Source organism: Eubalaena glacialis, chromosome 12 (genome assembly GCF_028564815.1).
Source record: "Eubalaena glacialis isolate mEubGla1 chromosome 12, mEubGla1.1.hap2.+ XY, whole genome shotgun sequence".
NCBI lineage: Eukaryota > Metazoa > Chordata > Mammalia > Artiodactyla > Balaenidae > Eubalaena > Eubalaena glacialis.
This window is the reverse complement of record NC_083727.1, coordinates 65,843,557-65,867,837: the sequence shown is the minus strand read 5'-3', so window position 1 is coordinate 65,867,837 and position 24,281 is coordinate 65,843,557. Positions and strand designations below refer to the sequence as shown.

The following is a 24,281-nucleotide window of genomic DNA, read 5'->3' as shown; positions in this document are numbered from 1 at the left end:
AGTTTTTCACCATTGAGAACGATGTTTGCTGTGAGTTTGGCTTTTATAATATTGAGGTAGGATCCCTCTATGCCCACTTTCTGGAGAGTTTTTATCGTAAATTGGTGTTGAATTTTCTCAAAAGCTTTTTCTGCATCTATTGAGATGATCATATGATTTTTATTCTTCAATTTGTTAATATGGTGTCTCACATTGATTGATTTGCATACATTGAAGAATCCTTGAATCCCTGGGATAAATCTCACTTGATCATGGTGTATGATCATTTTAATGTGTTGTTGGATACTGTTTGCTAGTATTTTGTTGAGAATTTTTGCATCTATATTCATCAGTGATATTGATCTGTAATTTTCTTTTTTTGTATTATCTCTGTCTGGTTTTGGTATCAGGGTGATGGTGGCCTGTAGAATGTGTTTGGGAGTGTTCCTTCCTCTGCAATTTTTTGGAGGATTTTGAGAAGCATGGGTGTTAGCTCTTCTCTAAATGTTTGATAGAATTCACCTGTGAAGCCATCTGGTCCTGGACTTTTGATTGTTGGAAGATTTTTAATCACAGTTCCAATTTCAGTGCTTGTGACTGGTCTGTTTATATTTTCTATTTCTTTCTGGTTCAGTCTCAGAAGGTCGTGCTTTTCTAAGAATTTGTCCATTTCTTCCAGGTTGTCCATTTTATTGGTATAGAGTTGCTTGTAGTAGTCTCCTATGATGCTTTTAATTTCTGCAGTGTCCACTGTAACTTCTCCTTTTTCATTTCTAATTTTATTGATTTGAGTCCTCTCCCTCGTTTTCTTGATGACTCTGGCTAAAGGTTTATCAATTTTGTTTATTTTCTCAAAGAACCAGCTTTTAGTTTTATTGATCTTTTCTATTGTTTTATTTCTATTTCATTTATTTCTGATCTGATATTTATGATTTCTTTCCTTCTACTAAGTTTGGGTTTTGTTTGTTCTTCTTTCTCTAGTTCCTTTAGGTGTAAGGTTAGATTGTTTATTTGAGATTTTTCTTGTTTCTTGAGGTAAGATTGTATTGCTATAAACTTCCTTCTTAGAACTGCTTTTGCTGCATTCCATAAGTTTTGGATCAGCGTGTTTTCGTTGTCATTTGTCTCTAGGTATTTTTTGATTTCCTCTTTGATTTCTTCAGTAATCTCTTGGTTATTTAGTAATGTATTGTTTAGCCTCCATGTGTCTGTGATTTTTACGTTTTTTCCCCTGTAATTGATTTCTAATCTCATAGTGTTGTGGTCATAAAAGATGCTTGATATGATTTCAATTTTCTTAAATTTACCAAGGCTTGATTTGTGACCCAAGATGTGATCTATCCTGGTGAATGTTCCACGTGCACTTCAGAAGAACGTGTAATCTGCTGTTTTTGGATGGAATTTCCTATAAATATCAATTAAATCTTTCTGGTCTATTGTGTCATTTAAAGCTTGTGTTTCCTTATTAACTTTCTGTCTGATCTGTCCATCACTGTAAGTGGGGTATTAATGTCCCCCACTATTATTGTGTTACTGTTGATTTCCTCTTTTGTAGAGGTTAGCATTTGCCTTATGTATTGAGGTGCTCCTATGTTGTGTGCGTAAGTATTCACAATTGTTTTATCTTCTTCTTGGATTGATCCCTTGATCATTATGTAGTGTCCTTCTTTGTCTCTTGTAATAGTCTTTATTTTAAGGTATATTTTGTCTGATATTAGAATTGCTACTCCAGCTTTCTTTTGGTTTCCCTTTGCATTCCATCCCCTCACTTTCAGTCTGTATGTGTCCCTATGTTTGAAGTGGGTCTCTTGTAGACAGCATATATATGGGTCTTGTTTTCGTATCCATTCCGTGAGCCTGTGTCTTTTGGTTGGAGCATTTAATCCATTCATGTTTAAGATAATTATCAATATGTATGTTCCTATTACCATTTTCTTAATTGTTATGGGTTTGTTTTTGTAGGTCCTTCTCTTCTCTTGTGTTTCCCACTTAGAGAAGTTCCTTTAGCATTTGTTGGAGAGCTGGTTTGGTGGTGCTGAATTCTCTTAGTTTTTGCTTGACTTTAAAGCTTTTGATTTCTCTGTGGAATCTGAATGAGATCCTTGCCAGGTAGAGTAATCTTGGTTGTAGGTTCTTTCCTTTCATCCTTTTAAATATATTGTGCCACTCCCTTCTGGCTTATAGAGTTTCTGCTGAGAAATCAGCTGTTAACCTTATGGGAGTTCCCTTCAATATTATTTGTTGCTTTTCCCTTGTTGCTTTCAATAATTTTTTTTTGTCTTTAATTTTTGTCAATTTGATTAGTATGCGTCTCAGTGTGTTTCTCCTTGGGTTTATCCCGTATGGGACTCTCTGCGCTTCCTGGACTTGGGTGGCTATTTCCTTTCCCATGTTAGGGCAGTTTTCGACTATAATCTCTTCAAATTTTTTCTCAGGTCATTTCTCTCTCTCTTCTCCTTCTGGGACCCCTATAATGCAAATGTTGTTGTGTTTAATGTTGTCACAGAGGTCTCTTAGGCTGCCTTCATTTCTTTTCATTCTTTTTTCTTTATTCTCTTCCACAGCAGTGAATTCCACCATTCTGTCTTCCAGGTCACTTATCCGTTCTTCTGCCTCAGTTATTCTGCTATTGATTCCTTCTAGTGTAGTTTTCATTTCAGTTATTGTGTTGTTCATCTCTGTTTGTTTGTTCTTTAATTCTTCTAGATCTTTGTTAAACATTTCTTGCATCTTCTCGATCTTTGCCTCCATTCTTTTTCCAAGGTCCTGGATCATCTTCACTATCAATATTTTGAAATCTTTTTCAGGAAGGTTGCCTATCTCCACTTCATGTAGTTGTTTTTCTGGAGTTTTATCTTGTTCCTTCATCTGGTACATAGTCCTCTGCCTTTTCATTTTGTCTATCTTTCTGTGAATGTGGTTTTTGTTCCACAGGCTGCAGAATGGTAGTTCTTGCTTCTGTTGTCTGCCGTCTGGTAGATCTAGTGCTTAGCTTTTTGACTCAGGTTTTCAGCAGTGGCCATGAAGGGCAGGAACTGAGAAAGAATGAAGGTCCATCTACCCTGCCTTCCTACTGTATCGATCACCTTCTTTTTTTCACTATTATTTTGGCAGAACCGTTTACTTTATTCTGGTCATAAACTTTTTAGTGTACTTATTTTGATTTTCATAGGATGGTGTTCAGGGTTATCAGAAGCAATGCCTTTCACTCATCAGGATGGAGTAGACTATCAGAATAAAAAGCATTCATTTCCTGTTTGCTTGCGTTTCCATCCTCTGAAGGTTTCCTGGCTGAAATTCCTGTAGTAGCGCTACATTATTTCTCAGAGCCCATTTTCCCTTTATGCCAGTGTAATTTATAAGCTCAGCTTAGTTCCACTGTCTTTTCAGGATAACAAATGTTTTAAGAAAAGCATGGTAATTCTAGGATAGTGTATAATTCTGCAAAATATTCTCTCATGAACCCCTGTGTCATTTACAGTGGCCACATCTGGCATTCTTCATCATGAGATTTCATGTCCAAGAAAATGAGATTGCTATTAGTACAAATAAAAATATAACTGTGATTCACAATTACATCATATATACAGAGGCATTCTTTCTACTTTTTACATAATTTATTTGTTTTTTAATTCATTTCCTGATGCTATCACCTTCCTAGTTTATATTTATTCACATTGGCAATGTAGCGGATGCTAAAGCAGGAGATGCCAGCCTCCCTGGCCCCTGACCCAGAGTCCCATTATAAATATTGGGAGACACTATAGGCCAAAATGTGATCAAACCTTTGTGTTTAGTAAACTGTAAGAGCAAAATCATCCAAGCACTTATTTTAAGTGAAGTACAATAGAAAATGTTTGATTAACTAGCAATTGTATAGTCATAAATTTATTATTAAAGTATTTCTAAGAATTATAATAAATGAAACATAATATTTAAGAATATGTATTTTTATTTATTTTATCGAAAACAACCTTCACTCAAATGTTAATACCATTTAAAATTTCAAGATAATGGACTAAACATATACTAAAATTTCTGCCTTCCCATTGGAGCTGTAGAAATATTAGAAAATATATATTAAAACTAATAAATGCATAATAATGTCAAAAACACAACATAAGAAATTGAGACGTGGAGGTCTGTTTAAAGATGGTGGAGGAGTAAGACGTGGAGACCACCTTCCTTCCCACAAATACATCAAAAATACATCTACATGTGGAACAACTCCTACAGAACACCTACTGAATGCTGGAAGAAGACCTCACACATCCCAAAAGGCAAGAAACTCCCCACGTACCTGGATAGGGCAAAAGAGAAAAGGAAAAACAGAGACAAAAGAATAGGGATAGGACCTGAACCTCTGGGAGGGAGCTGTGAAGGAGGAAAAGTTTCCACACACTAGGAAGCTCCTTCACTAGTGGAGACGGGGGGTGGGGGGGGTGGGAAATCTTCAGAGCCGCGGAGGACAGCACAGCAACAGGGGTGCAGAGGGCAAAGCGGAGAGCTTCCCATACAGAGGATCGGTGCCGACCAGCACTCACCAGCCTATTGGGGCGGGTGGGGCCTGGGAGCTGAGGCTCAGGCTTCAGAGGTCAGACCCCAGGGAGAGGACTGGGGCTGGCTGCGTGATCACAGCCTGAAGGGGGCTAGTGCACCACAGCTAGCCAGGAGGAGTCCGGGAAAAAGGCTGGAACTGCTTAAGAGGCAAGAGACCATTGTTTTGGGGTGTGTGAGGAGAGGGGATTCAGAGCACCACCTAAACGAGCTCCAGAGACAGGCACGAGCCGCGGCTATCAGCACGGACACCGAGACAGGGATGAAATGCTAAGGCTGCTGCAGCCACCAAGAAGCCTATGTGCAAGCACAGGTCACTATCCACATCTCCCCTCGCGGGAGCCTGTGTAGCCCACCACTGGAACAACTTCCCCGGGAGAACACACGGCATGCCTCAGGCTGTTGCAATGTCATGCTGGCCTCTGCCACCGCAGACTCGCCTCGCATTCCGTAGCCCTCCATCCCCCGGCCTGAGAGAGCCAGAGCCCCCCAGTCAGCTGCTACTTTAATCCTGTCCTGTCTGGGCGGGGAACAGCGCTCTCAGGAGACCTATTCGCAGAGGCAGGGCCAAATCCAAAGCTGAACCCCAGGAGCTGTGTGAACAAAGAAGAGAAAGGGAAATCTCTCCCAGCAGCCTCAGGAGCAGCGGATTAAATCTCCACAATCAACTTGATGTACCTGCATCTGTGGAATACCTAAGTAGACAACAAATCATCCCAAAAGTGAGGCAGTGGACTTTGGGAGCAACTATGGACTTGGAGTTTGCATTCTGGACCTAATTTGTTTCTAGGTTTATGTTTATTTTTGTTTAGTATTTACAGCTTATTATCATTGATAGATTTGTTTATTGATTTGGTTGCTCTCTTCCTTTTTTTTTTTAATATATATATTTTTTCCTTTTTCTCTTTCTGTGAGTGTGTATGTATATGCTTCTTTGTATGATTTTGACTGTATACTTTTGCTTTTACCATTTGTCCTGGGGTTCTGTCTGTCCATTTTTTTGTTATCATTGGTGGATTTGTTTTTTGGTTTGGTTGCTCTCTTCTTTCTTTCTTTTTTTTTTTATTACTTTTTAATTTTTTTATTTTTAATAATTTTCTTTACTATTTTATTATTTTCTTCCTTCCTTCCTTCCTCCCTCCCTCCCTCCCTCCCTCTATCCCTTCGGTTCTTTCTTTCTTTTTCTCCCTTTTCTTCAGAGCTGAGTGGCTGACAACATCTTGGTGCTCTGGTCAGGTTTTAGCCCTGAGTCTCTGATGTGGGAGAGCCGAGTTCCGGACACTGGTCCACCAGAGACCTACTGGCTCCATGTAATATCAAACAGCGAAAGCTCTCACAGAGATCTCCATCTCAACGTTAAGACCCAGTTCCACTGAACAACCAGCAAGCTGCAGGGCTGGACACCCTATGCCAAACAACTAGCAAGACAGGAACACAACCACAAGCATTAGAAGAGAGGCTGCCTAAAATCATAATCACAGACACCCCAAAACCCACCACTGGATGCGGTCCTGCCCACCAGAAAGACAATATCCAGCCTCATCCACCAGAACACAGGCACCAGTCCCCTACACCAGGAAGCCTACACAACCCACTGAACCAACATTAGCCACTGGGGGCAGACACCAAAACAATAGGAACTATGAACCTGCAGCCTGCGAAAAGCAGACCCCAAACACAGTAAGTTAAGGAAAATGAGAAAACAGAGAAATGGACAGCAGATGAAGGAGCAAGGTAAAAGCCCACCAGACAAAACAAATGAAGAGGAAATAGGCAGTCTACCTGAGAAAGAATTCAGAGTAATGATAGTAAAGATGATCCAAAATCTTGGAAATAGAATGGAGAAAATACAAGAAATTTTTAACAAGGATCTAAAAGAATTAAAGACCAAACAAACAATGATGAACAACACAATAAAAGAAATTTAAAATTCTCTAGAAGGAATCAATAGCAGAATAACTGAGGCAAAAGAACGGATAAGGAACCTGGAAGATAAAATACTGGAAATAACTACCGGAGAGCAGAATAAAGAAAACAGAATGAAAAGAATTGAGGACAGTTTCAGAGACCTCTGGGACAACATTAAACACACAAACATTCAAATTATAGGGGTCCCAGAAGACGAAGAGAAAAAAAAAAAGGGACTGAGAAAATATTTGAAGAGATTATAGTTGAAAACTTCCCTAACATGCGAAAGGGAATAGTCAACCAAGTCCAGGAAGCACAGAGTCCCACACAGGATAAATCCAAGGAGAAACATGCCAAGACACATATTAATCAAACTATCAAAAATTAAATACAAAGGAAATATTAAAGCCAGCAAGGGAAAAGCAACAAATAAAACACAAGGAATCCCCATAAGGATAATAGCTGATCTTTCAGCAGAAACTCTGCAAGCCAGAAAGAAGTGGCAGGACATATTTAAAGTGATGAAAGGGAAGAACCTACAACCAAGATTACTCTACCAGCAAGGATCTCATTCAGATTCGAAAGAGAAATTAAAACCTTTACAGACAAGCAAAGGCTAAGAGAATTCAGTACCACCAATCCAGCTTTACAACAAATGCTAAAGGAACTTCTCTAGGCAGGAAACACAAGAGAAGGAAAAGACCTACAATAAGAAAAACAAAACAATTAAGAAAATGGTAATAGGAACATACATATCTATAACCACGTTAAATTTAAATGAATTAAATGCTCCAAACTAAAGACATAGACTGGCTGTATGGACACAAAAACAAAACCTGTATATATGCTGTCTACAAGAGACCCACTTCAGACATAGGGACACATACAGACTGAAAGTGAGGGGATGGAAAAAGATACTCCATGCAAATGGAAATCAAAATAAAGCTGGTGTAGCAATTCTCATATCAGACAAAATAGATTTTAAAATAAAGACTATTACAAGAGACAAAGAAGGACACTACACAATGATCAAGGGATCAATTCAAGAAGAAGATATAACAGTTGTAAATACTTACGCACCAAACATAGGAGCACCTCAATACATAAGGCAAATGCTAACAACCATAAAAGAAGAAATCGACAGTAACACAATAACAATGGGGGACTTTAACACCCCACTTTCACCAATGGACAGATCATCCAAAATGAAAATAAGTAAGGAAACACAAGCTTTAAATGACACATTAAACAAATGAACTTAATTGATATTTATAGGACGTCCCATCCAAAGACAACAGCATACACTTTCTTCTCAAGTGCTCATGGAATATTCTCCAGGATAGATCATATATTGGGTCACAAATCAAACCTTGGTTAATTTAAAATAACTGAAATCATATCAAGTATCTTTTCCGAATACAACGCTATGGGACTAGATATCAATTGCAGTAAAAAAAAACTATAAAAAATACAAACACATGGAGGCTAAACAATACACTACTAAATAACCAAAAGATCACTGAAGAAATCAAAGAGGAAATAAAGCAATACCTAGCAACAAATGACAATGAAAACACGATGACACAAAATCTATGGGATGCAGCAAAAGCAGTTCTAAGAGGGAAGTTTCTAGCAATACAATCCTACCTCAAGAAATAGGAAACATCTCAAATAAACAACCTAACCTTACACCTAAAGCTATTAGAGAAAGAAGAACAAAAGAAACCCAAAGTTAGCAGAAGGAAAGAAATCATAAAGATCAGATCAGAAATAAACGAAAAAGAAATGAAGGAAACAATAGCAAAGATCAATAAAACCAAAAGCTGGTTCTTTGAGAAGATAAACAAAATTGATAAACCATTAGCCAGACTCATCAAGAAAAAAAGGGAGAAGATTCAAATCAATAGAATTAGAAATGAAAAAGGAGAAGTAACAACTGACACTACAGAAATACAAAGGATCATGAGAGATTACTGCAAGGAACTATATGCCAATAAAATGGACAACCTGGAAGAAATGGACAAATTCTCAGAAAAGTACAAATTTCCAAGACTGAACCAGGAAGAAATAGAAAATATAAACAGACCAATCACAAGCACTGAAATTGAAACTGTGATTAAAAATCTTCCAACAAACAAAAGTCCAGGACCAGAGGGCTTCACGGGAGAATTCTATCAAACATTTAGAGAAGAGCTAACACTTATACTTCTCAAGCACTTCCAAAATATAGCAGAGGGAGGAACACTCCCAAACTCATTCTATGAGGCCAACATCACCCAGATACCAAAACCAGACCAAGATGTCACACAAAAAAAGAAAACTACAGGCCAATATCACTGATGAACATAGATGCAAAAATCCTCAACAAAATACTAGCAAACAGAATCCAACAGCACATTAAAGGGATTACACACCATGATCAAGTGGGGTTTATTCCAGGAATGCAAGAATTCTTCAATATATGCAAATCAATCAATATGATAAACCATATTAACAAACTGAAGGATAAAAACCATACGATGCTCTCAATAAATGCAGAAAAAGCTTTCGACAAAATTCAACACCCATTTATGATCAAAAACCTCGGAAAGTAGGCATAGAGGGAATTACCTCAACATAATAAAGGCCATATATGACAAACCCACAGCCAGCATCATTCTCAAAGGTGAAAAACTGAAACCATTTCCACTAAGATCAGGAAGAAGACAAGGTTGCCCATTCTCCCCACTATTATTCAACATAGTTTTGGAAGTTTTAGCCACAGCAATCAGAGAAGAAAAAGAACTAAAAGGAATCCAAATTGGAAAAGAAGTAAAGCTGTCGCTGTCTGCAGATGACATGCTACCAGAAAACTAAAGGCCTCAGATCCTAAAGATGCTACCAGGAAACTACTAGAGCTAATCAATGAATTTGGTAAAGTAGCAGGATACAAAATTAATGCACAGAAATCTCTGGCATTCCTATACACTAGTGCTGAAAAATCTGAAAGAGAAATTAAGGAAACACTCCCATTTACCACTGCAACAAAAAGAATAAAATCCCTAGGAATAAACATACCTAAGGAGACAAAAGACCTGTATGCAGAAAACTATAAGACACTGATGAAAGAAATTAAAGATGATACAAACAGATGGAGAGATATACCATGTTCTTGGATTGGAAAAATCAACATTGTGAAAATGACTATACTACCCAAAGCGATCTTCAGATTCAGTGCAACCCCTATCAAACTACCAATGGCATTTTTCACAGAACTAGAACAAAAAATTTCACAATTCTTATGGAAACACAAAAGACCCCGAATAGTCAAAGCAAGCTTGAGAAGGAAAAATGGGGTTGGAGGAATCATGCTCTGTGACTTCAGACTATATTACACAGCTACAGAAATCAAGACAGTATGGTGCTGGCACAAAAACAGAAATATAGATAAATGGAGCAGGATAGAAAGCCCAGAGATAAACCCATGCACATATGGTCACCTTATGTTTGATAAAGGAGGCAAGAATGTACAATGGAGAAAAGACAGCCGCTTCAATAAGTGGTGCTGGGAAAACTGGACAGCTACATGTAAAAGAATGAAATTAGAACACTCCCTAACATCATACACGAAAATAAACTCAAAATGGATCAAAGACCTAAATGTAAGGCCAGACACTATAAAACTCTTAGAGGAAAACATAGGCAGAACACTCTATGACATAACAGAGTATGTCATAATAAAAATACTATTAGAAACTGAAAAAAAAAAAATTGAGACGTGCCTAAAAGAATAAAGGAGAAGGAAAGCCACAATTGGAAGCCAAGATTAGAAGTATAAGCCAGTCATCATCAGAAAATCTACAAACAATAAATGCTGGAGAGGGTGTGGAGAAAAGGGAACCCTCTTGCACTGTTGGTGGGAATGTAAATTGATACAGCCACTATGGAGAACAGTATGGAGGTTCCTTAGAAAACTAAAAATTGAACTACCATATGACCCAGCAATGCCACTACTGGGCATATACCCTGGGAAAACCGTAATTCAAAAAGAGTCATGTACCACAATGTTCATTGCAGCACTATTTACAATAGTCAGGACATAGAAGCAACCTAAGTGTCCATCGGCAGATGCATAGATAAAGAAGATGTGGCACATATATACAATGCAATATTACTCAGCCATATAAAGAAATGAAACTGAGTTATTTGTAGTGAGGTGGATGGACCTAGAGTCTGTCATACAGAGTGAAGTAAGTCAGAAAGAGAAAAACAAATACCGTATGCTAACACATACATATGGAATCTAAAGAAAAAGAAAAAAAATGGTTCTGATGGACCTAGGGGCAGGACAGGAATAAATACGCAGATGTAGAGAACGGACTTGAGGACAGAGAGAGGGGGAAGGGTAAGCTGGGACGAAGTGAGAGAGTGGCATGGACTTATATACACTACCCAATGTAAAATAGATAGCTAGTGGGAAGCAGCCCCATCGCACAGGGAGATCCACTCGGTGCTTTGTGACCACCTAGAGAGGTGGGATAGGGAGAGTGGGTGGGAGATGCAAGAGGGAAGGGATATGGGGATATATGTATATTTAGAGCTGATTCACTTTGTTATACAGCAGAAACTAACACACCATTGTAAAGCAATTATACTCCAATAAAGATGTTAAAAAAAATAAAAAGAAATAAAAATACTATTAGAAACTGAAAAAAAAAAATTGAGATGTGCCTAAAAGAATGAAGGAGAAGGAAAGCCATAATTGTAAGCCAAGATTAGAAGTATAAGCCAGTCATCCTCAGAAAATCTGCAAACAACAAATGCTGGAGAGCGTGTGGAGAAAAGGGAACACTCTTCCACTGTTGGTGGGAATGTAAATTGATACAGCCACTATGGAGAACAGTATGGAGGCTCCTTAAGAAACCAAAAATAGAATTACCATATGACCCAGCAATCCCACTGCTGGGCATATACCCAGAGAAACCATAATTCAAAAAGACACATGCAGCCCAATGTTCACTGCAGCACTATTTACAATAGCCACGTCATGGAAGCAACCTAAATGCCCATCGACAGACGAATGGATAAGGAAGATGTGGTACATATATACAATGGAATATTACTCAGCCATAAAAAGGAACGAAATTGGGTCATTTGCAGAGACGTTGATGGATCTACAGACTGTCATACAGAGTGAAGCAAGTCAGAAAGAGAAAAACAAATATTGTATATTAACTCATGTATGTGCAACCTAGAAAAACAGTACAGATGAACTGGTTTGCAAGGCAGAAATAGAGACACAGATGTACACAGATGTAGAGAATAAACGTATGGACACAAGGGGGGAAAGTGGCGGGGGGTGGTGGTGGTGGGATGAACTGGGAGATTGGGATTCACATATATATGCTAATAGGTATAAAATAGATAACCAATAAGAACCTACTGTATAAAAAAATAAAATAAAATAAAATTCAAATTAAAAAAAAAAAAAGTATAAGCCAGAAAGCAAAACTTACCTAGAAAAATATCAGGGAATCATTTCATAGAAGATAAACACACCATCAGAAATATTTACAAAAACAAAGTACATAAAAGAGAGAAATTGACTCCCACTAAAAAGTTACTAGAAAATCATAAAAAGACATTCAAATAATCATTATAAATATCACAGAGGTAAAGGGGTCACACGAAAGGAGAACAGTCATGAATATACATCTCTTAGAGGTTTTGTGAAAGATACTATTGAATAAAGTCAAATAGATGGCATGAAAAGCAAAAGAGACCCTCGAAGAACGAATGGACAACGCTGAACCGAGGAATTTTTATAAGAAGTCTGCACGAATGAAGAGAGAATAAGAGAAACGCAGGACAGATGCTAAGTTTCCAAATCCTTCTAAAAGGGGCTATAGAACGTGAAGATGTAGGTAAGAACACAGAAGAGACAAAACCTGATGAAATAACTGACTAGAATTTCTCAGAACTTACCATTCAGATCAGATACTGAAGACTCTTGGACCGGGCGCAGTGGTGGCGGAGGAGTCCTGTCCCGCGGCGCCTGGCTTCCTCGCCGTGGGCCACACGGCGGGGGCCTCATCCGAGCAGGAAAAGCCGAGGCTCAGCACGCGCTGACCAGCACGCAGACTGACAGGAACCTCAGCCGCTTCCCAGCCCCTGGCTGCCAGACCACCCGTTCAGCCGGGAGGTGCTGCAGAGCTGCTCCCTTTGCCACCAACCCGGCATCCTGCCAGCCGGCCTGGCGGAGGTGGTCACCGCGAGCACAGGCTGATGTCCGTGGCCGCCGGGGTCTCTCGGAGCTCCTGGAGGAGCTGCTGCCCCAGACCCCGCGAGTGCTGCCGGGGGGGCTCGTCCAACCTGCCCTGAGTGGCCTAGGAGGGGGCCGTGGTGGGGACGCAAGGCCGCCACTCCAGGAGCAACGAGCCCCGGCTCCTGCGGACCGTAATGGAGGCCTGCGGGCCGGGGGAGGAGGTGCCCCAGGCCCCCGTGGACGTCCACACCCGCCTCAGGAGCAGTGGCGTGGCCTCTGTGTGCGCCTCCTGAGGCCTTGGCCGAAGATGCCATCGAGCTGGGCATGCCCACTGGCCTGGCCCACCGCCTTGCTGCCTAGACCCTGGGGGACAGCCAAGATGCTTCTGCAGAAGGGGCAGCACCCGGCTCAGCTGCGGATCCATGTGCGCACGCTGTGCGGCAGCGCCATCCCCGGGCTTGGCGTGCCGGAGCAGGGCGGGGCGAGCAGCAGGAAGAAGGGCGCAGGCGCTGGGCGTGGGCCACGGCCCCCAAGTACCGCCCTCTCCTCTCCTCCCTCCCTGGCGCCTTCCGGAGGATTCAGGTTCCCTGCAGCCTACAGGCCGGTGGAGGAGCTGCGTGAGGCCTGGGAGGATGGGTGGAGGACGGGTCCTAGCCAGCGGGGAACACAGCGGGATGTGAGCCCCCTCCACAGACTCTAAGCTCCTGGTAAATGGCAGGTGGAGCTGGTCCTGATGACCCTTCCCTTAGTCAAGAGTCCTGGAGGGTCCCCTCGCCTGGCATCTGATTGACTGCAGGATTTGGTTCTTTAGCATGCCCATGAAGGGACAGACAGACCAGGAAAGCCAGGAACTTGAGGCCCTAAGCAGGAACTTGGGTGGGGGCAGGCTGCCTGCAGCCCAGGGCTTACGGGGGCCTCCCTATCCTACGCAGGACCGAGTGCTGGAGACCCTTTCTTCCACCCACCAGCTGTGAGGCTCGAGGCAGAGCGATCTCCCTTCTGTAAAAGGGCTAACGCACCTGTGCAGCAGCCTCCCACCCACTCCCTGCGCACCTGCAGCTCTGTGCTGCCCTCCCTGGTGGTCTGCCCGCTACCCACCCACCCAGCCCTGAGCACCAGCCCCCATTCCAGCCTTCATCGACCGGCTGGCCCTCAGCCAGCCACTGTTTGTCTGACCCTGGCCCTTGTTAGAAGGGTCAGCCGAAGTCCATTTCTGCACCTGCTTTTTTTACTTTTGAAATGGCAATAAAGACGCTGTCCTATTTAAAAAAATTAAAAATTAAAAACAAAGATTCTAGGTATAGACTTACACAAGAGACATACTTAAAGGGGAAAAAAACGCCAGTCAAATACGAATCAAAAGAAAGTTGATATAATAATATAATATTAGAAAAAAATAAAATGCAAAGTGAACAATCATTGAAAGAAATAAGAAGGATATCTCATTTTGATCAAAGGAACAATTCAGAAGAATATAAAGCAATTAATTAGATTATGCATCATCAATATGACTTTAAAACTTATAAGAAAAAAGTAATACAAGAAGAAATCGGCAAATCTACTCTCATAAGGAAAGGTTTCTCACATTTCTCTCAGAAACCAAGTGAACAAATGGAACACCTCCGAAAAATAGGATACTGAAGAGTTGAACAACAAAGCAATAGCATTATAGAATTCTGCACTCAACAAAAAGAAAGAGCATGCTATTTTCAAGTACCTGTAGAGCATACAAAAAAATTGATGATATTTTGCCTTAATGTACAGTTCAACAAATACAAACAACAAAAACAACTAACGGGACACATTCTCTGACCATAATAGAAGACAGTTGGAAATTGACAACAAAAATATGGCCAAGAAACAAATCACACTTCCCTAATTGGGTAATTTTGAAGATTAAATCACAACAGAAATAACAGAAAAGTGACAAAAATTGCACTAGATATGAAAAACTTGTACATTCCAATTCAAACAACTCACAGAGGGAAATGTATAGTCTTCTTTCACTTCCTCAACACCTCCATTTACTATAGACCATTATTTATCCAAGCCTCAAGTTGCTTATCACAAAATTGTGTTAGGGCTGCCTCCATGGGCACTTGTCTAGATAGTAAGCCTTCAGTCATTGTGAATGCATTTTGGATAGACTTCATGCATTTAAACAGTACTGTGTTTCCCAGGAGATTGTCAACTGTGCATGTATTTAGGTGCCTTGAAGCCCCCCTCAATCAGCCCTTTTGGAGCTTCAGAGAAAAGAAACTGTGGCCACCTTATCACCCTGTATTAATTTTCTAGGGCTGCTGTTAACAAATGACCGCAAACTGGATGGCTTAAAGCAATAGAAGATAATTGTCCATCATTCTGGATGTTCAAAGTCTGAAATCAAGGTTTTAAGAGGTCTCTTTCCCTCTGAAGACTCTAGAGGAGAATCCTCTCTAGCCCTTCCTGCTTCTGGTGTCTCTAGGCATCCCATGGCTTACGGCTGCATCACTCCAGTCGGCCTCCATCCTCACATGACCTTCTCTCTGTGTGTCTCATATATGGACACTTGTCATTGGATTTAGGGCCCACCCATATAGTCCAGGAGGAGCTCATCTCCAGATCCTTAAGTACATTTGCTAAGACTTTTTTTCCAATAAGGTAATATATGTAGGTGCCAGGAGTGAGGACATGAGAATATCTTTTTGAGGGTCACTATTCAACCCACGACACACCCTTATATGACTCTCATTATCAACACCTTCCTTTTATTCTTTAATTTTTGAGTTCCAACCACAATCATTTTTGTTGAATTATGGAAAAAAAAATAAAATTGACTGAATTCCAGCATACGAAGGTAAATTGTGAAAATATGTCACTCCTTGCATCCAGCCAACTACCTTAACAGAGTGTCGGTCTAGTTCAGTCACACACTGCACAGGCCTTTAATTATTGTACAATTTCTGGCCCATCTGATTCAGAAATACTCTCTGATTTCTTGCAAAAGAACCAAAGTGGTAAATTTAGCCCATGAACCATGAACCAAATGAGAGTTGTCATTTAGTTGAGTCATTAGAAGGTGCAGTGTCATATATTTTCACCAGACTACCCAAGTTGAATTTTCAGGGAAAGCTTGAAAATTAGCTTCAACTCAATTCTCATTTTCAAAAGAAAAATATTTCTAGTCATTTCTCCCAACATTGCCCGTCACTCATGCAAAAATCAGGGAAGACTAGCTAAGAATGTTATTCTGTTCCTCTTAGATGTACTTGAAAAAAACAGTATTTATATTCTTTTTTGGTATAGTCACTTACTCCCTGGTTTCTTTCCCTTTAGCAACCATTTATCCCTTTCTCTGGCTCATTCCTGGTTAAACCATTCTCTCCCATGATGAGGTATAGGTAATAGAGATCCTTTTGCTGCAAAACCTCAGGGTGGCCACTGTGAGGCACCCTAGCTTGCATACAAGGGTGTTATATTATTTAAAGATATATAAATAGTGTCTTGTACTGAAATATCCCCTTCAGCTAGGAGCTACAAATTCAACCCAGACTCCGACACTACAGGATTTGATAACACAAAGGAAAGATTCTGAGAAATGGGAAAGTCAGAGAGTTAGAGCATAAACACCACCCCCAAGAAAACTCTTCTTTAAGACCCCCTCTCATTTCCTTTCGTGCTCACACATTCACCAGATTATGTAAGCCAACTCCTTATTTCTTTTTCTCCCTTAAGTTTGGCATTAAATGTTTTAATTTCATATTTAAAGTTTCTATAAAATCACCACTCTGAGTATGATAAACAATGTGATATTTACAAGCACCGCTGCCTCTTTTTAGCCCATCCCTTTAAAGTAGCCACTCTGAAGTGGGTATCTTGAACCAAATAAACAGGGGTGAGTGTTCAAAAATGAAATACATGTTGTTCCAATACAATCTTTTAATAATATTCAATATCTATCAATTATCTCTGTATCTATTTTTCTATCTTTCTGGCCACTTAAAATTTGAAATTTTTCTCTTTGTAGCAATAGAGGTATCCCATTGAAATTACATTAAAGAAGAATTTATTTATTCTACAAACATCTTTACTGTCCCTTTTCAGTTCTATGGAAGTAAAACGATGTAAACAGGGACATTCTGGAGAAGAGAGCATATCAAGTTGCTCCTTTCCTTGGAAAAAGCATAGGATCAACTATGGGAAGTGGATAAAAGAAGACAGATCCCTTTTACTCTACATCTTTTTTGTATCTGCACATTTATCTTGGATGCCTCTGAGAGTATGGTGAAGACCAGTTCCCTTTGAGGCTCAGTACTTCAGAATATTTCTAAGGGAATATGGCCAAACAGGACAAGAGTTTTCCTCCACTCCCCAAGAAAACTTACCATAAAAGAGAGAAAATTCTGTCCTGGTCCTCCTGATGCAATTCTAGGGTACAGGCTTTTGTAAGTGAGAACTCCTTGTTATAAAGACTGGATCACTTTGGAACTTCTCCCAACCAAGCCATCCTATATGAGCCTTAGGGTAAATGACTGTGTGTACATGTGGTGTAAATAGCAGGGGAGGCCAGGTTCACCTTGTGTGACAGAACTGTGTGTCACACTAAGAAGAGAGGTCATCTCCCACAGTGAATCCCAAGAAACAACTCTCACATTACTTTTCCAATAGGGTTTCTTCTAACATCACAACATTTTTTTTCCATTTTGTGTGTATGTGTATGTGTGTCTGTGTGTACCATGAAACTAAAGAATTGTATATTCCATACTTAGAATTAATTAATAAGCAAGCACAAGGAAATGATACTTGTCTGCAGAGGGTGCATGCTGGAAAGTTGCATAGGAAAAATTTGAATATTTAGAATGAAGCCAAATGATGGAGGACCTTGAAAAGAGAAGAGAAAGGCTCAGATTGGTAACGTAGGCAACTGAAGGCAGCAGAAATTGTTAAGGTGTATAAGATATGGTTAAAGTCTGTTTAGGGAAGATTCGTTAGGTGGTGATGCTAAGATTCTTTGAAAGGAAAAAAGTTGCTTAATTTCTGTACATTTTAATGTCCTCATCTGTAAAAAAAATGGTGAATAATAATACCTCCTATCTCACAAAGTTTGGGTGAGGAGTAAGTGAATTAATACATTTAGAACACAAATATGTGAAGTCCTCAATAACATTATTATCACCATATGCAACCACCGTCTCCACCATCCTCACCATCTTTATCATTTTCTTCTCTTTCCAAAAAAAACCACATGCAAAAAGAAAAAAATCCCTATAAATATAGAGATAATCCAGGTTTATGATTCTTAAAAAGTTTCACAGATGATGAGGCCAATTCCTGCATCCAGTCAGGAGCAGGACATGTTGGATAGACGACATAGTGATGCAAACTGTAATTTTGCACACACAAAAACTTGTCATATTTGTCTTTCACATAGGCTTATATGTAAATATAAGCATTAAAATACAATATGAAGTTAAATTATTTTTTTATTATTATGAGGCATCTTATCCATACCGCTTTTCTCTCAGCATGTCTTGTAGAAACTTAATTTTTTCCTTTAAAATGTAGATTTTTTGAAAAATATAATTAAAGTTACAGTTAATACTTCACTATTTAAATTTTATTTTTATGACATTTATTGTTTTCTTTCTAATTTTACAAGTAATACATGTTCATTGCAGACAAGTAGAAATACATAAAAGCATAAAGTAAAAATTAATCATCCGTAATCCCCAGCCCCCAGAGACAACCCTCATTGCTATTGATGGTTAATACATCACTTTAATACCTATTTCCTCCTATGCTTTTTAAATTCAAATTACATACTTTATCTGTTAACTGAGAATATAAAAGAAAACACTTGAGAGTTAGTCTTAAATGAAAATATGAATGGACAGGAATTTTAGTTATGTAAAATCAAAATAATATTGAAATAGTCAGAACACCCCATGAGCATCTGTGTGTGTGTGTGTGTGTGTGTACCATACTCACTCTTGATTTCTTGAATTATAATACAAATTTACTTTGCCATAAAATAGATCAAATGTTAAAAAAATTATTTAAGAAAGATTTTATTATATATCACTTTTCTTTATAGCAAGAGTTTTGGAGATTTTTATCCCTCTAAATATCCGTGTACTTGCAGTAATAAAATGACTCTCCTTCAATTGTATCCAAATTCTTTACATAAAATTAAATTCATAATTCCGCTTTTATAACTAGTGTTAAATTAACAGAAATTAAAATACATTATCACATTTCCAGATTCTTTTTTTTTAATTAACTGCACAGCATACATATAACAGAAAACTGCATTATCAAGGGCACAGAAATTAGCCCCACCAGCCAATATCATACTTCAGTCAAGCTCAACCGACCTTATTACCTAGATTTGGCTGTGTACCCTCAGGCATATTATGAACCACATGAGCAGATGACTGAATGAGAAAAAAAAATATCTCCATTAAGAAAAAAATTGAGATTTTGGATTCGGCTGCCTGCCCATTAGTGACATAAAGTGCTGACAAGCAGAACAAACAGTGAGTAATGTAATGTCTGGGCCTCTAGTGAAATGAAGTTTCATAACTTCACTAGGGTTGATGGATGGGTAATAATGACATTTTCAAGTGTAGGAATGTACTCTATTAGGAACATCATAGAATTATTCTGCACAAAGTAGTTGTTACAGCTTGGTTGCTCGGGGAAGATGACTCCATAGAGTAAGAAAACAGTCATGTGCTTATAAATGTTTAATCAGGTTAATATTCTGTTGCTCTTCACCATGCCAGAGAACGTCACTTATTTGGAGTGTAATAGTTTAGAATAGAATTCTCTTAGCCAGTCAAAGGACGGTAGAGAATTCTACAACATCAAATACTCAAATATTTGACATTAACAACGTTGTAAATCTGACATGAACAATTTATCAATTTACTGGGAAACTTTGCAAAAATGCATTACTGAGGGTGTTATCTGAATAGTAAATAATCTTTTAGGTCTTTGCAGAATGCAACTTACCATATTCTTTATAGATTAAATCACAAATACATCTATCAACTTTTAACCAGTCAATTGCAAAGGAACTGTGTGTCACTAATTTATTTCTTATCCTTAGACAAGCTGGTTGCAGTAACATGAGGAATAAAATTGGATGATTTTTGTAGCTACATGTTCACATTTATACCATTTGGTCTTTAAGGATAAACAAGGGAATATTGTTTTTTTAAAAAAGGAAGACTTGCTGGCATCAAAACTCACTTCAGGGCTCACAGAATCACAATTTAAAAAAAAACTTTTTCTAAAAAGCATAGAGTGCCTATGTTTGAATGGTATTCAGCTACTCAGATGTCCCTGGGATTATGATTTCCAGGATCCGTAAAGACACTTCAGCCCCACCTGAATAATAAAAATCAATTGATAAGGAATTTTCATTACAGTCCTAAATTTTACAAGTTAAGTGATGATTTTACTCTAAAACTTTCAGCAGATGATACTATGCAAGTCATGTATTATAGAAAACCAAACAACCCAGTAAAGTTTTATTGCCACAAAATAACATTTTCTAATTTATAAGCTTTTATTTTCTAAATAATTTATTTAATTATCAAATTAAAATAATTTTGTTTTAAATGTTTGTCTAAACTGAGATTGTTCAACCACTTCACTTAGTTTATTTTTCAGCTAAAAAAAGAATAAACTTCAAAGTTGAAGAAATGAACCAGCCTAGGGCAGAAAAAATAGAAAGAAAGAAAGAGAGAGAAAGAGGGAGGGAGGGAGGGAGGAAGGATATTGTGAACAAAGAATCATGAGGTCAGAGAAAGATTTATCTGAAGTCTTTCTGTAATCACACATCCAGAAATGAGGATATGACGATGGAAACAATGCTATTTTCCAAACATTTAACATGTGCCATGTACTGTACTAAATAGATACTCATATATCTTCACAGTAATTCCAGGAGATGGATACTACTGTTATCTCCATTTTATTAAAAAAAGGAAGAAAGAAAGAGAGAGAGGGAGGGAGGAGAGAAAGAAGGAAAGGAAGGAAGGAAGGAAATTCAAGAACTACAAAATTCTTTTCTTTCCATCTCTTTTTCTTCTTTTGTCCTGCCACCTTCCTTCCTTCCTTCTTCATTTTTTCTTTCATTCCTTCCTATTATGGGTACAGTGTTCATTAAATAATGCCCATGATGACCTCATTACCTTGTAATAAGGGGGGGAAAAACTGTCAATGGTACCTTCGAGTTTTACTTGCACTATTCTATTTTGTATTTATGAAAGGCAGCTTCATAATTAAAGTCCAGGATCTTCTGCAATTTAAATTCATATTATATATTGATCCAGAGATGCTGTCTGACTCTGGCATGTATTTTTCTACATTACTGAACATGCCAACAATGCAGCATTTCTCAGCCTGAACTGTATCCTCAGGAGGAATTCAGGGCTGGAATTGCTTGGAGTATTACAGGCAAAGCGTTCACTGAGAGGGAAATGGAGCAAAAACAGTTCCATTGCCTAAATAAATTAATTGATTTAAGACATAAGAAGGAAAAAAGGAAAAATTTTGTTGACTACCCACTATTTAACTCTATCTTGAAGAGTAGGTTTAAGGTGGCAAGTGTCCGAGCATTTCCATCAGAGGTGTCCTTGTTCATACCGCTACACAGAACAATTAGCGTGAACGGCTCTGAGGTACACAGCTGGTTTCTCCCTGCTCAGGCAACCACATATTTTACAACATTTATTGCTGAAACTTCAAACTCTATTTCCTTAGCAGGATCCCTGGACTAACTTCTTAGTGTTAGCTGTACAGGCATTTCTATCAAAATAGCAATTGGATCTAGAGTTAGTTTTTGATACGACATGAAAATCACAGGCATCCCTTGGGGAAATATATCTTCTAAAGATCTACAGGTATTGACCACATGTCTGCAGATGTCTTTTATCACTATTAGTTGCTTTTATATGTCGACTATGAAATACCTTCTAACACATTGAGCTATTCAGGTTGAAATTGCAGGGAATTGCATGGTACTGGTGAAAATCTCTCCCTTGTGAAAGGCTGGATGCAAAAATACAATGTTCCCGAGCTGTTTTATATATGTCTGTGTACATATGTACATGCTACTTTAATATTCCTCATTCAAGCATTTCATTCACTATGACAATAAATTATCATGTTAATCACTTTTTCTATACGTAAACAGGATACATGAAGATGACAGATGCAGACACAATTCTGTATTTATCAAAATAAACCCTCATATCAGTCTAAACTCTAAGTTGCATTTAAAGAAAGAAAATTCAAATTGGCTCAACATGAAAATGGAAAATAACAGCTTACATAATTTAACAAGTCCAGAAGTGGGTATCTGGCTTCAGGCTTAGATGTTCATTGATATCTCTCTCCCAATTCTCTTTTTGGAATCTCTCCCAAGACTCACAGAATTTTATTTATTTAATGTTTTAGAGTCAGTCAGCTATGATTATTTATTTTTATAGATGCTAAGATTTTCATGTTTTCTCACATGAAACATTCCTCTAGGTCAAAAGTAGAGAGTATATAAAGTTTACTCAGGGAACTATCACTTGGATCTGTGTTCTCCTGTCATCTCCTTTCATCACCATCCTAGTGTCATCCATTTCCTTCAGGCTTTTAAATTTATTTTCCTAAAACTATAAAGTTGATTTTGTGATTTTTTTTTCAGTTGCTCTATTTCAAATGTTATTATCTCCTATTATTTCTCTGGGTTTTTTTTGGTATTTTTTCTCTTATTTATTATTGATCATTTTAATAAGTGGTTTACTTATTTTGATTATTTTTCAAAAACTCGGTTTTTTAATTTATGTGAGTAGTTTTGTTATTTCTATGCTTTCAACTTCTTCGATCTCACATTTTAAATTCTGACTCTGCTTACTTTGTTTTTTCCTAACTTTTTGAATTATATGTTTAATCTGTTTATTTCAGTCTTTTATCTTTATTAATATAATTACTTAAACCTATACATTTTCCTATGAGCATTGTTCTAGCTGTTCCATGAATTCCTATATATAAATGAGTGCATGACAATTATTTTCTAGCAATTTTGGAAGTTTGGTTTGTATTTTTCCTTGACCCAAGCAATGTTTAATAGATGTTAGTTTTTTTAATTGTCAGATGAAAATATCTTTTTTATTTTATTGTTATTAATTTCTAGTTTTAATTGCCATCAGAGTGTTGTTTGTATGATTTCTATACTATAGACCTTATTGAACTATTCTTTTTGCCATGACATAGATGTAGGTACATAGAATATTAAATAGGATTGACTTTCACAAATATTTCATGAGAACTTGAAAGAAGATGTGTGTATGTGTGCATACCTTGCTTTCACCAGTAGTAGTAGTACATATATGTTCATAAAAATCTTTCTCACTCATTATAATATTTTGATCTTCCATATGCCCCTGTACTTTTATACACTTGTTTTATCTTAGACTGAGAGAGGTATTTCAAAATTCTGTCTTAGTTTGTTTCCATTTTTCCTTGCCTCTCCTTTGGTTTCATTATTATTAAGGTGCCACTATGTTATTTGGTGCATAGAGAAGTCTTACATCTTCATTTTGAAATGAAGCTTTTTTCACATTATAAATAATCCTTTTTTTTTTTTTTATTGCTCCTGGTGCTGAATTCTGCTATGTCAGATATGAAGATCACAAGCCCTGGTTTCATTTTGTTTCCCTGTCAGGTGACTTTGACTCATCTCTTCATTTTTAGGCTTTTGAAATCACTGTTAGATGTATTTACAGTATAAAGCATACAGCTGGGTTTTGCTTTTTGACCCAATCTGAAATCCTTCTCTTAGCAGGTGTGTCAAGTCAATTATATTTATTTATATGATGCATGCTTGGTCTCAAGTTTTGTTTTGTTTTGTTTTTTTCTTTCGTGGATTATTTACTTTGGTTCTCTCACTGTAGGCTTGTTTTCTCTGTTTCCTTTTTTTTTGGTAAATGTCTTTAGTTTTCTTTGAATTTCTTCTGGTTTTAAGAAGGTTAATATTTTCATTTTAGTGCCACCTTCACACTAATGTCATTACACAGAGCTTGTAGACCTCTTTTCTTTACTTAGGTTTCTCCTTCTTTTCTCAACTTTAAGCTCTTTAATTTCCATCTTTTATCTCAGAGACAATCAAATATAGCTAATTCTGCTTTCTACTTCTTCTCTCTCTTCTCCTCCTATATTTTTTAGTTGCAATATTTCTCTTAGATTATACAACAAATAACATATAACTCTCCTATCCTTACACTCACATTTATTTTAGTCTTAATTCTCAATTAAACATTATTTAATGTTTATCACCAGCTCTTTTGCTGAAGTTGCCTTAACCATACCTTGGTTGGATGGAGCTCATTCTCTACTGTCCTGCTGTCCCTTTTTTACATTTTGCTTTGCATTTGGGGGTGGGGGATGGAAGCACTGTATTATTATTATTTTGTTTTACTTTCCAGTAGCCACTGCTCTGTTCCACTGGGTCTCAAATGCGTTCCTGATACTTCCACTCAAAATTGGGTCTTTCCTTCAAGGGTAAATTCAAATGAATATTATCTATGTTCTACCAGCACTCAGATTCTGCTGC

General features: G+C 38.0%; 1 pseudogene; it reads left to right on the top strand.

Moving 5' to 3' along the window:
• Positions 1-13,388, top strand: part of LOC133102249 (pyrroline-5-carboxylate reductase 3-like) — a 45,715-nt pseudogene extending 32,327 nt beyond the window's left edge.
• Positions 13,389-24,281: the final 10,893 nt, after the last annotated feature.